The 13,849-nt window shown below is 38.4% G+C and overlaps 1 protein-coding gene across 2 annotated transcripts in view; it reads right to left on the reverse strand.

The window, feature by feature from the left end:
* The window catches only part of LOC124556666 (oxysterol-binding protein-related protein 11-like), a 193,960-nt gene that overhangs the window by 39,453 nt on the left and 140,658 nt on the right, over positions 1-13,849 (reverse strand). The gene's annotated exons all lie outside the window — the stretch shown is intronic.

The raw sequence follows: 13,849 nt of genomic DNA on the forward strand, positions 1-13,849 counted from the left end.
AGAGGAGACAAGCTCACCTGAAGCAACTCGCTGTTTTCATGAATTGCCTGGGTGTCTGTCATCTGAGAGATAAGTGATAATGGATTCTCGTCTTCCTATAAGAATTGAAAGTTACAAAATCAATTACCTAGATTCTGCTTAATTATTTTCAAATTTTAACTGTGAATAGTTCGATTTCCGCACAACAAACACCTATCTACGTCGCTCAATAGTAGGGCTAGGATTTATATGATAGGGCATATATTTTTTGGTAAGACTGACATTTTCCTTCAATAAATATAAATATTTGTTATGAAAATCTGAATGAATTACTGTAATTTGTTAAATCATATATACGCAGATGTGACTATTTCTCTCTGACAGAGCCTATTTTAGTAAGTAAATGGTCATATTAATTATATTTTCACTCTTTCAAGAAATAAAGAACTTCTCCCCTGCAATTTGTTTCTTCCAAGTTACATTTCTCGTAAGTGTGCATCTCATTTTGTTTCCTGGAAAATAGCAAACATCTTCCTTCTCGCCCTATTTCACCTGAATTCATAATGTGGAATTCACCCTCATGCAACAATGAGTTTGTGAAGCCTATTAGTATTCTATGAGCAGATAGTTGCTTAAGCCATTCTGGACCCTGGATTGCAGACAAGTGTTGAGTCATTGAAGTCAGAAGTATGTGCAGTATCGTTCACAAAAATATCTTAAGTGAAGCAAAGCATTCATGTAAAATTACAACAGTTAATGCCTCAATGCGGTGAAAAGGTATTTTCGATTGATGGTAAAATACTGTATTGTAAACTGTGTGATGTAAGAGTAACTGCAAAGAAGTCATTTAACATTCAGCAACATGTGAGGAAAAAAATCCCACACACAAATGTGGAGTATAATGAACTGAGAATGAGAAAACACTATTTTATACATAATTCTGTGAAGCACTTTGTACAGCTTTCCTTTCTGCTGACAGTCCCTTAAATGAACTGAACCATCCAAAATTTTACGAATTTTTAGAAAAATACACAGGCAAATATCTCCCTGATTCTTCCACATTAAGAAAGGACTGTCACCTGAAGTTATGAAAAAACATTGCAACAAATCAGACAACAGATTGAAAATAAAAATGTGTGGTATGATTTGATGAAACAGACTCCATGGGAAGACACACTGCAAATGTTGGTGTCGGAACTTTGGAAGATGGTGAGCCATGTTGCTCTTATCGACAGTATATGTGGTTGCACTGTTCGACTGTTACACAGCAATGGCTTCATGCCCAGTGCTGACATGAAGTACGCAGTCACTTCTGAGCCTTTGAGAGGCATACCTAGCTCGCATTGAGGGGTCTCTATCTCTGGGTCTACAAGGAAGAGTCCAGCTGTCAACTAGAGTGCCAAGGCCCTTTTGAGCAGACAACTTCAGATCAGCGCAAGGCTGTGCAGACAGAAAGTGAAGTGGGTAACTGTACTTCAGGTGAAGAAATTGTCAGGCCAGAGTGTGACCAAAGGAAGATTTGTGTACCAGTTACCTCTTGGGACAGCCCCTGTTCAACCAAAAAACACTAAAACTGGCAAGTGCATTTCAGAACATCACCTGTTGCTGTATGCAACAAAGTCAAGTCTAGTTTGTTTAAGACTTGTCTGCCTTATGTTTAAATTGATTATTTATTAATTTCAGAACCAGGGTACGTGGGGAGAATGGATTTGAGTGCTGATCTTGCTCAGTGAGTGCATCCAGTTTTAAGATTGATATTTTGTTAATATTGTAACTCATGCAAGTTGATGCTGCACCTTGGCTTAATTTTATTTGAGAAGGCTTCCATCATCAGCACTGTTTCTTGCATATTTCAACCTAGCTGTATTATGCCTGTACTGAGTTTACCAGGACTCGTTCGTGGTTTATTATCGAAGAGTTAATAGCTATCGGTGTCAGATAAAAGCACTATTGTTTTAACTTGTTCATATTTGTGGTGTTTATGATTATTTATTAGCATAATGAAAGGTTGTTTCAAATATATTTCTCAGTGTGGGCAATGCAATGTGTAATTTGGGGGACTTTGAAATTATCCATTTTTATGAACTGTTTATTGTGTTTTTGTTAAATGTACGCTATTTATATCTTGTAAAAGTACCAGTGACTGCACCATTTGACCATATCCTGTAGAGTGGTGTGTCATTACTACGAACTGGTGCTGGGTTTGAGTCCTGCCCATATTCGGTTGATGGTAATAGGAAGCTAATTGAGCATGTGCTGGCATTTATAATTGTACTGTAGAGCTTTGGGCAGTCTTTTGTATTTTGTTACTTATGAGTGCAAGGCTTGTTTATATTAATAAAATTGTTATTGTGCAAATTATGTTTATTTTAAGGCCTCTACCTTCCATCCCCAAGCACTTTCATGTAGCTCACTGGCCATTTCATATGATCCAGGTGAAAATTTTGTAATAAACTGAACATTTAGAAAAACCGGACAAGTGCAAGTAGGACTTGTGCCCTGAGAGTTCCATACGAACTTAATTCGGCATATAGATGCTGCTGCTGCTGCTGCTGATGATGATGATAAGTAGTAATAATAATAATAATAATAATAATAATTTGTGTGGCTCAGTGGTCCAGTCCAAGTCTTTCTATTGAGCACCACTTCAGCAAATTTTATGTTCCATACCTACTCCAGTTATCCAGTTGGGGAAAGGGGACCTACAGTTTAGCATGGAATCCAAAGCATGTGTTGTTTCTGGTGACTTATTTGAGAGACTGAAAATCCGTTCTCCAACAGAGGTTCAATCCTGCAACCCCTTAGTTTTCATATACGTGCTTTACCACTAGACTACTAACCCGACACGTATATAGGTATTTCATCTATAGGTTTTGATGAGAGAGTTTGAGAGTATAAAAATATGTGACACATATGGCCATATGTATTGAGCGCACTGACTTAGAAGCATAAGTTATTTACACCACCAAGGGAAATTTTAACTTGATACCGCTACACGTTCCTGAGAAGAAGTGGTCATAACAGTCTGATGGACGAACAGACAGACTCACACAAATGGGCAACAAAATGATTTTACACAGGTTTCATTTTTACAGCTACAGAACCCTAAAGAGTAAATTTTTCTACTATCACAAAATTGTTTGACAGATCTGTGTGTGCAATACAGCATAAAGGCATTAAGCATGACACTGTACCTCTCTTCGTAATGTATGTTGCACCTTATATGGTGAAAGCTGCCGATTCACTCAAAGAATTACTGCATACAATAGCACCATGCATGTCACTTGTTTAGCTCACACCTTACATTGAGTTGCATTCATAGTAAACTGAGTGATACTGACAAATTTATAGTGTGTTTCAAGAAAGTATTTTTGAAAGCCCCTCCATGTGTTGTAGCATTTAAGTTGCTAGCTCCAGACATTTCCTTGCTACCATCTCCTATTTCAATAAGATGGAGGTTCGAGATTAATACCTGCAACTATCTGACAGAACATCACCACAGTGAAAAGCAGAACTGATTCATTTGTTAGCAGTGAAGCCACTTCCATTGGACTAGCCCAAGAATTAATGTCCATTGCTGAAATTTCAGGCAAACTTTTGAACAGAAAATCAGATATTGGATTTATTCCCTGTGCTATAACTGGTATGCAGCAATCAGAAATGCCACTAATGAATCAAACAGAAGAAGTGAAAATAAAGTTGAAAAAGAAGTGTCAAAGAACATGGAAAAGGTGTCAGAAAAAAAGAAGGATATCATATATTGTGTTCCATTCCAGTGATTTTGTTTGGTGAAATGTTCTCTCTTAATCATTGAGATTTAGACTGAAATGATATTTTCCCTTTAAATATGCTCCTCTTTAGTCAGGTAAAGTAGAAAGAAGCTTTTCAATGTACAAAGCTTTGTTTACTGACAATAGGAAATCTTTTTTATTTGGAAATTCACCCAAGGTGTACACTGTATATTGCAACTGAGAGTTCATAAACTGAAGTGAAAATGAGGATGTACAAAACATATGTCACAGAGATGAGAAGCACACTGAATGATGGAATTTTATGTAGTATGCTTTTTATTAACATAAGTTAACTATATTCTGAAAATGTTAATAAAAAGCATACAACAATGTCAAATTAAGTAGTTTAGCTTGCTTCTCATCTGCAGTTTATTCTTAAATAAATAGTTCATTATCATAAACTGACTTACTAATTTATTTTGCAACAGAAATTTGATCTCATTTTAATAGTCAGATCATACTTTTTATATTACTGTGCATATTTTTGTAAATTTTTGGTCATATCTTATTTTTTGTGCATATTATCGTGATTTTTAGGTCCTAAAAATCCTAGTCATACTCATCAGTCATTGACACTAATATTTAACTTGAGTTACAATACACACGTACCACGTATAGTATTTAAGCAGAGTCTGTTCATTCAACTCAAGTGAGAAGTCTCACATCACAGTTTGTTGAGTGACAAATACATTCCTGACACAAATAATCACTAGATTTAGTAAGTGGACACATGGTTAGAAAGAAATAAAGTTGGTTACAATATGATCTGTGTAAAAAGATAAGGCAAGAGAAGTTCAAATGTACCATCAGAATTTGTGAAATGATTCAGAAATTAAGCAACTACAAGGTCTTCAGAGATGGTTATCACAAACAACAAAAATTCAGAGAATTTCATGGAGTCAGTTTGTTTGCAGCTCCTGGAATGGACACAAAGAGAGTACACCACTGGCTTTTTAACTAACCATCTTCACAGGATCCAGCTTTCATTTATAAAAATATTAACATTTCTATCAATTTTTTGAGCTCACATTTAATAATATATGCTATATCAAAATGATCATCTATTACTAGAATCGGGCTCTAGAAGCATCCACAATGGCACCATGATAAAAATCAATTTTACCTGTGTCTTCTGGATGAATATAAACAAAAATATTTTGATACAGCATTCTTGAGGGAAATGCTCCATTCAAAAATGTTTTAGGCGATATTTTGTTGCATCTCCACTGCAACAAGAAGCAACTATTTAAGCTACCAGTTATCTTATTGGGAAGTAATTGGGGGTGATCAGATGTGCCATATTTTATGGTATGTCCCTTATTTAACTTAAGTGCCCCATTGTCCTGACCAAATACAGTCCAATTACGCATCTACAATGTGTATGCCTGGGTACAAAACAAGTTGTGACTCCAGTCCTTGCACATTTGCCACCTTGCTGATCACCTTCATACTGTTGCAGAAACATATTAACTACTCCAAGACCACCTAGGCTTAGCCACCTTTTGAACATGGTAATCACTACTCAAGCATATCACAAATATTATGAGTGAATAACAGATGATACAGAGGTAGTACAAGTAACAGAATTTACATAGTTTTATTACTGTACCCAACTGATAAGCAGGTATTACATAGCAAATATTGTCAATGCAGATAAGTCAATCATCAGTGAGCACCGCTGCATGATGATATTGTCAAACCAACTCCAAAAGAGACAGTATTTCACTGCAGGTAAGTCAACGGGAACAATCCTGATGAGCATGTTACTGGGTTATATTGCAATATCGTTTCACTCCCATTTTCACACAGTGAGTAAATCACGTACTGAAAACAGAAAAGTACCCCATCTGCAGGAACCTTGCATCGAATCAACACCAGATATACCACAGAGGTTTCAGTAGCTCACTCAGTTTAAAGAAGGAATAAAGAACAATTGTGTTAGATTAAGGTCAAATTATATGAAGGATTAAATGAAATGGTTACTATATCATGAACTGGAGAGTTCACTGCTCAAGCCACTTTGCAGTCAAGCTTATGTTGTGCCTATGTTGCATTTACCTCATTGTTTTCATGTTATTTTGTGCTGCAATTCCCATGCTTTCTATTTACTATTTTCTGATATTTTGCTAATTATGTTTCACACATGTACTAGTGGGTAAGGTCATGACAGTCCTACCCATGAAGTTAGTTGCAGTTACGTTATATAACTTGCATGATATATAGGTAAATGTGAAACATTTCTTTCATATGTTTTATTTGCAGTATTACTGGACAATTCCCAGAAGTACCGAGGTACTTAAGAAAGTTAATTTTAGTTATTGAACGCACTATCAAAAATGTTTCCCCTTTTTGAGCAATGACAAACAGTCTATTTTAGTTAATCTAGTGTTGTGGATATAGCACCAACCCATATTGCTGTTCCAGGATGTCTGGACCCTGCAGCTAGATACATCCACAGTCCCTTCATTGAGTGCACTCTAGCGAATTATATAAATTTTGTTTTCTTGACTGTGGTTACGATTTTACTGTGTTGTTCACCAGTCAGACACCTTTAAGCGCAGATGTGCAGACAAACATTTGATCTGTTTCGATCAAGACCTGGTAGAGGCTACCTGTATTGTAAACACAAGTTGTAAAACTGACCACATCTTTAACGTTACTTAGCAAACTTCATGTTGAAATGCTACATGTTAATGCTGACCTAACTTTATATAATCTGGTCAAGCCTGTAACAATGCTTATATATTTCAACACAGGGTTAACATATCTCTCTCAGTTAATCAAAGGGCCTTTTAAAGGATCAAGCTATGATGGTCCCATCACATCCTGTGATCAAATATGTTTTAATTCATATTCTCTGTACCAAAAGTAAGCACCCCCCCCCCCCCCCCCCCCCGCTCCAGACACTCCAAGTCCACAAATTTATGAAAGTTCATGTTACTATCTTAACTACCAAAGATTCCCACAGTAATTCTAGCACATGTTATTTTATCTACTCTTTATTTCTTTTCTTTTTTGCGGTTAATGTTACTATGAACTGCAAGAAAATGTTTTTTATCTTACTTAGTCAGTGCCCAAATGGATTAATTAGGACCAGAGTCCTTCTTGGAAGGAACAGTGACCTCAATTACCGTACACATTATTTCTCTTTTGTAGACACCCGTTCCTGGTTCGTCACATAGTGAGCAACATCGCATGGTGCACAATGTGCCAGACTGCCAAGGGTACTAAGAGCCTGGATAGCTGATCACGACTGTTACCTCAGTACAACTCTGAATGACGTTATCCTAATTTTCCTACTTTCATGAAAATTTTCAATTTTGTACTTTATGCTTACTTGTACATATGTCAATTTACCTAAAATCCCATGTTTTTTGAAGAACAATTTAACCCCTCAAGTGTGTATGACGACATATGTCGTCCACAGCCAACCACTCGCTCAGTGTGCGCGACGTCATTTGCTGTCTGAACTTTTTGAATACATTTTTCCTCTCTGCCAATGCAGTTTGAAAGACAGCCATTAGATGGCAATGTTATACGTTCCTTGGCTTCATGTTGATGGAGACTGCATTTGTTATTTGCATGGATTACAGACGTTTTTGTCTTTGAGCGTGTGAGAATTTTTCGCAGGTTGTGTACAATGGTTTGGCTGACTAAAGATAAAATTCTGTGACTTTTAATGGGGTACAGCCTCACCTGACTGGAAGGAATGTGACAGAATTTCTGCACCAAGTCCATTTACATCAAGCACTGCTGATGGTAGGCTGAAACTCCAAATTCCTGGTAATTCCGGGCCATTAGCTTACTCTGAACTGTTTGTTGACAGTGAAATAATAGCAATGATTGTCAAAGAAACAAATATGTGAAAAGTTTTCTTACACAAGGAAAGTGAAAAAATATTTTCTCTGAAAAAATGGTAATTTGCAAAGTGGTTTCCAACTGATGTTTATGGAGTCAGAGTTCTCTTAGCTCCATTTCTAGTTTTACTGAGGGAGATAGTGTCTAAAAGATCAGCTAACATGCATTTCAGCAGAAATAACAAGCTAGAAATGCTCTTCTTCCCTAATGTTATGAGTGAAGAAAGATTTAATCTCCTGCCAAGATTCCTACATTTTGCTGACAACAGAGATCACAAACACGTACATGGCAGTCAAAACATTTATAAAATTATGCCTCTGATAAAGCACTTGAAATCAAGATTTCAGACAGTTTATGAGCCAGGAAATAATATAAGTGTTGATCATTGTTACTTTGGAAAGGGAGACTCTAGTGGAAGCAGTATATACCTTTGAAAGCAGCACACTTTGGGATGACATTTTTCGAACTGTATGACAAGAATTGGTATCATGGAACTTTATTTTATACACTGGAAGAGATACTGGTCTTAACTGCCAAATAACAAAAGATGATGATCTTCTGTCAACAAAGGTGATGTTAAATTTGTGTGAAAATTTGTTAGATGTAGTTAGATGAAGCTGACAAATGAGCTCATAACTAATTATCACCACAGAGCCATCGACCAGAAGCAAAGAAGGCCCTCTGACATTGTCACTAGCCATCACCGATTGTCTGGTATACACTTCCCAGAAGAAAATCCAGCAACAGAAGAGTAGGCCTTAGGAAATATGTGCTGTGTGCAACAAAACGGAAAAGAAGAGAGACATCACAGATGCAACACTTGTCCTGTAAACTCAGCACTGCGTATTGTGCCATGCTTCGAGTGTTATCACACTCAAAATATCTTATAAACAATTAATTTTTATAACACAATTAAAACTATTTGTGCTTAAAGTGATATACTCTGCTAAATCCTTTTGGTTTCAAGAGTTTACCCTATTTTTCCAGAATGTTATTTCCAGTACTTTATTAGATATAGTATTTGCATTATAGGAGGGATATAGCACTCACAGACATGCACAATAGATGTCACACTGCAGGTGCTATCAGGTGGAAGGCAGCGACAAGCTTGAGGGGTTAATCAATGTATTCTGTATAAACTTCGTGAGCTCTAGTTCAATACAAGCTCTGTAAGCCTATGTGAACTGTTTGCTTAAGGGAGAATTTCTACATTTCTCTGTTATATCACAAATTTTGCTGATTCATTGTTAGAGCCAAGAAGTGACCAGATCCTGCGAATCCTGTTACAACTGCCATTTCTCTCGAGTGTCGACTATAACAGAATTTTAAGCATATTCCGTACAACAATGGGCATACCCTGATGTTGACCTGTTTCCTTTCATTATATTACAGATGGTGTCCAATCTGTGATCGTTCAGTGGAGTGTTTGAGTGTGAGGTCACACATGTTTACGATCACTGAACCACGATACCCATTTGCCTTTACCTACTACAGGTAACCACCAACATCCATATTTGCTGCCAAATGTTTTTCATGGGACATACCATTATTCCATTTTAAATCCAACTCAGTCACAGGAATCCTTTTTTATGTTTTAGCACTTTGTGTTTGTGCATTTTTATGTTATTGTTTTGTGGTAGTAACTCTACTGACATGCCCCAAACTGGTGACAGCCTCACTGGTGCATTCAACTACTTGAGCTGCTGTATCTTTGCACATTGTTGCCAATCAATTGAAATGAGATGCTATATTCTGTTTACTTTATCAATATTGTTGGCAGTCTGCCATTCCAAAACCCTCCTTCAAGTTCTGATATAATGTTTGAACGGCTGGACAATCTACTGTATATCACTCAACAGGGGTGAGTGTTACTATCTCCACATTTTTCAAGTAGCCTGGACATTTGCACAAAAGCACATTGTTTGGCAGACAAAAGAAATCTTGATTGTTACAAAGGAAAAAGGAGTGCCAAACCCATTCTGTTATGGGGCACAGTGTGACCTTCAGTCTAGCATTCACATAAATTATTACAAGTGCTCCACTTTAAAAAATACATGCTGGTATCAGCAATTGCAAAATTGCTCTTTTCCTAACAGAAATAAAGACAGCCCCTTGTCTTATATGGTCACAGTGGTGCACGGTCTGCTGTTCACATCCGCTGGTAAAAGCTAATGGTACACTGTAATGGTCACTTCAACTGGCAGTGGACTTCCATATAACAGTTTGAGCTGTAATGTAATTGTACCCTTTGTTAGATTATCTGCTCACTTGACACAAATAAAAAATACAAGTACATAGTCTTTTCTATTGCATTTACCTGAATTACCAATTGTACAGCCACAATATGACAGCTGGCCTATGCTACCTGACAGTAAAAATGACCGTCTATTGCAATCAATTGTTACACTTATAGCCCACAAATGGAGGCAAATTACTATCAATAATGCAGTCGTGCACATTGCTGAAAGGCATATGAGAGAAATTATGTTAGCATTAACTGAAGAGATAATCCAGGTATGTATGCTAACGATATGCTAGCAACAGTCCTACGACACTCCCCTGCAGCACACCTGAAATCACTCTTACTTCGGAAGACTTCTCCCCATTGGGAATGACATGCTGCGTTCTGTTATCTAGGAACGCTTCAATCCAATCACACAATTGGTCTGATAGTCCATATGCTCTTACTTTGTTCATTAAATGACTGTGGGGAACTGTATCAAACACCTTGTGGAAGTCAAGAAACATGGCATCTACCTGGGAACCCGTGTCTATGGCCCTCTGAGTCTCATGGATGAATAGCATCAGCTGGGTTTCACATGAAACCCATGCTGATTCCTACAGTCTCCAGAAAAGTCATTATACTCGAACATAATACATGTTCCAAAATTCTACAACTGATCAACGTTAGAGATATAGGTCCATAGTTCTGCACATCTGTTCAACGTCCCTTCTTGAAAACGGGGATGACCTGTGCCCTTTTCCAATACTTTGGAGCGCTACACTCTTCTAGAGACCTATGGTACACCGCTGCAAGAAGGGGAGCAAGTTCTTTCGCGTACTCTGTGTAAAATCGAATTGGTATCCCATCAGGTCCAGAGGCATTTCCTCTTTTGAGCAATTTTAATTGTTTTTCTATCCCTCTGTCATCTATTTCGATAGCTACCATTTTGTCATTTGTGCGACAATCTAGAGAAGCAACTACAGTGCAATCTTCCTCTGTGAATAAGCTTTGGAAAAAGACATTTAGTATTTTGGCCTTTAGTCTGTCATCCTCTGTTTCAGTACCATTTTGGTCACAGTGTGTCTGGACCTTTTCTTTTGATCCACCTACCACTTTGACATAAGGCCAAAATTTCTTAGGATTTTCTGCCAAGTCAGTACATAGAACTTTACTTTCGAATTTGTTGAACACCTCTTGCATAGCCCTCCTCACACTACATTTCGCTTCGTGTAATTTTTGTTTGTCTGCAAGGCTTTGGCTATGTTTATGTTTGCTATGAAGTTCCCTTTGCTTCTGCAGCAGTTTTCTAACTCAGTTGTTGTACCATGGTGGCTCTTTTCCATCTCTTACGATTGTTATACTTATCTAATGCATATTGTACGATGGTTCTTAACTTTGTCCACTGATCCTCGACACTATTTATACTCAAGATAAACCTTTTGTGTTGAGCCGTCAAGTACTCTGAAATCTGCTTTTTGTCACTTTTGCTAAACAGAAAAATCTTCCTACTGTTAACTGTTTCAAATAGTTCGGGTCTGTTTGTCACCAGAAGGTCTAATATGTTATCACCATGAGTCGGTTCTCTGTTTAACTGCTCACGGTAGTTTTCAGATAATGCACTTAAAAATCACCGGATTCTTTGTCCTTGCCACCCGTTATAAATGTTTGAGTCTCCCAGTCTATATCTGGTAAATTAAAATCTCCACCCAAAACTATAACATGGTCGGGAAATCTACTTGAAATATTTTCCAAATTTTCCTTCAGGTGTTCTGCGACAACAGCTGCTGAGCCAGGGGGCCTATAGAGACTCCAATTACCACGTTTGAGTCTGCTTTAATCATGACCTTCACCCAAATTATTTCACATTTTGGATCTCTGTCAATTTCCTTTGATACTATTGCACTTTTTATAGCTATAAACACGCCTCCCCCTTCACTGTCCACCCTGTCTCTTCGGTATACGTCTGATTTCAGCCAACTTTCCATCCCTAGTACTATGTGGACATTGTGACCATTTATTAATGAGAGCAGTTCTGGGATATTTATATAGATGCTCCTGTAGTTTACTATTACCACATTAATATTGTCATTCTCTGTTGTGCTTTGCCTACTGCTACCTTGTCGCATCTCAGGTAGTGTCTTGTCGGGCCTAGGGAGGGAATTCTCTAACCTGAAAAACCCACATGTGCACTCCACACATACTCTGCTACCCTTGTAGCCTCTTCCTGCATGTAGTGCACACCTGACCTATTCAGGGGGATCCTACATTTCTCCACCCGATAGCGGAGGTCAAGAAATTTGCACCCCAGATCTCCACAGAATCTTCTGAGCTTCTGGTTTAAGCCTTCCACTCGATATTGTCTGAGCCTCTGGTTTAAGCATTCCACTTGGCTCCAAAACAGAGGCTCACGATCGGTTCTGGTAATGACACTACAAATATTTAGCTCAGATTCCACCCCATGAGCAAGGCTATCCACCTTCACCAACTTCGCCAACCGCCTGACTGAACTGAGGATGGCTTCTGAACCCAGACGGCAGGAGTCATTGGTGCCAACATGAGCAACAATTTGCAGTCGGGTACACCAGTGCTCTCTATCGCCACTGCCAGGGCTTCACCAATGAGACCCCCAGCAAGCAGACAGAGTGAACACTGGCCTTCTTCCCCGACCTTTCCGCTATTTTCCTAAGGGGCTCCATCACCCGCCTAACATTGGAGCTACCAATCACTAATAAACCCCTCCCCTCGTGTGCCTGCTCGGACCTTGCTGAAGGAGCAGCCACATGTCCACTCACAGGCAGAGCGGGCGATGCCACATGACCAGCCTCCACATTGACCCTCCGCCTTGTGCGATGTGAATGCGTTTGAACCCACCACTCCCCTTGGGGAGAGGGTGGTCCAGCATCGCCCAGTACCCGCGAAGATGTCTCGACAGCAGGGACCGGGTGTACCATGTGACTCCCCACTGCCGCTACACTCCGAGGTAGCAGCCTGAAGACGGCTGACCGTGGCCATCAGCACATTCAGCTGTTCGTGAACAGTGGCCAGCTCCTCCTATGTCCGTACACAGCAGTCACACATCCTATCCATCCTAAGAAATCAACAATTTACTGTAGAGAGTTAAGTAATCAACTTTTAACTAGGCTGCTAATTCACTAAAGGTGGCTGATAGCTGACTAAACTGTGGTTACCAGACACTTCTTGCCGGAAACAATGAAAATAAGAACTAACTGTCTCTGTACTGTATTCAAAACAAACTCGAAATCTATGGAACACTATTACTAGTAATCGAAAATTAAAGCTTCCTAAAAGCAAAAACACATGGAAAAAGAAGTAACAAGTAAGGAAAACACAGTTAATACTTAAATTTATGTAGCTTGCTGCACAGGAGATGTGAAGCATATGGCAGTTACAACTTCATGTTTTATTGAACATATTAATCATTACTGTTAGATACAATGTTACCCTTCAGACAAATGCCTTCAGAAAAAGACTTCCAAACAATTGACTCTATATTCGATGTTAACAAATTTCTCTTTTTAAGAAACTGTGTTCTTGTGACTGTCAGTCTACATTTTGTTTCCTCTTTACTTCCGTCGTCATCATTATTTTATCACCCAGATTACAAAAGTCATCATCTATTTTAGTGTCTCATTTCCTAATCTACTTCCCTCAGCACTGCCTGATTTAATTTGACAACATTCCATTACCCTTGTTTTGCTTTTGTTAATGTTCATCTTATATCTTACTTCCACGACAGCATCCATCCTGTTCATTTTCAAATCCTTTGCTGTCTCTAACTGAATTACAATGCCTGATTCCACAGGGAAACTGTTGTGCCCAATGACTGTATTCATTTGAAGTAGTAAAGGGTACAGCAACCAGTTGCGATGATGTTCATTTCGAAGCTAGATTTTGGTCACTGAGTCACATTGAAGAGGTTTATTTCATATTTAGATTTCAGTCACTATGTGGCACAAACCATGGCCAAACAGTGACC

Source organism: Schistocerca americana, chromosome X, assembly GCF_021461395.2.
Source record: "Schistocerca americana isolate TAMUIC-IGC-003095 chromosome X, iqSchAmer2.1, whole genome shotgun sequence".
Lineage (NCBI taxonomy): Eukaryota > Metazoa > Arthropoda > Insecta > Orthoptera > Acrididae > Schistocerca > Schistocerca americana.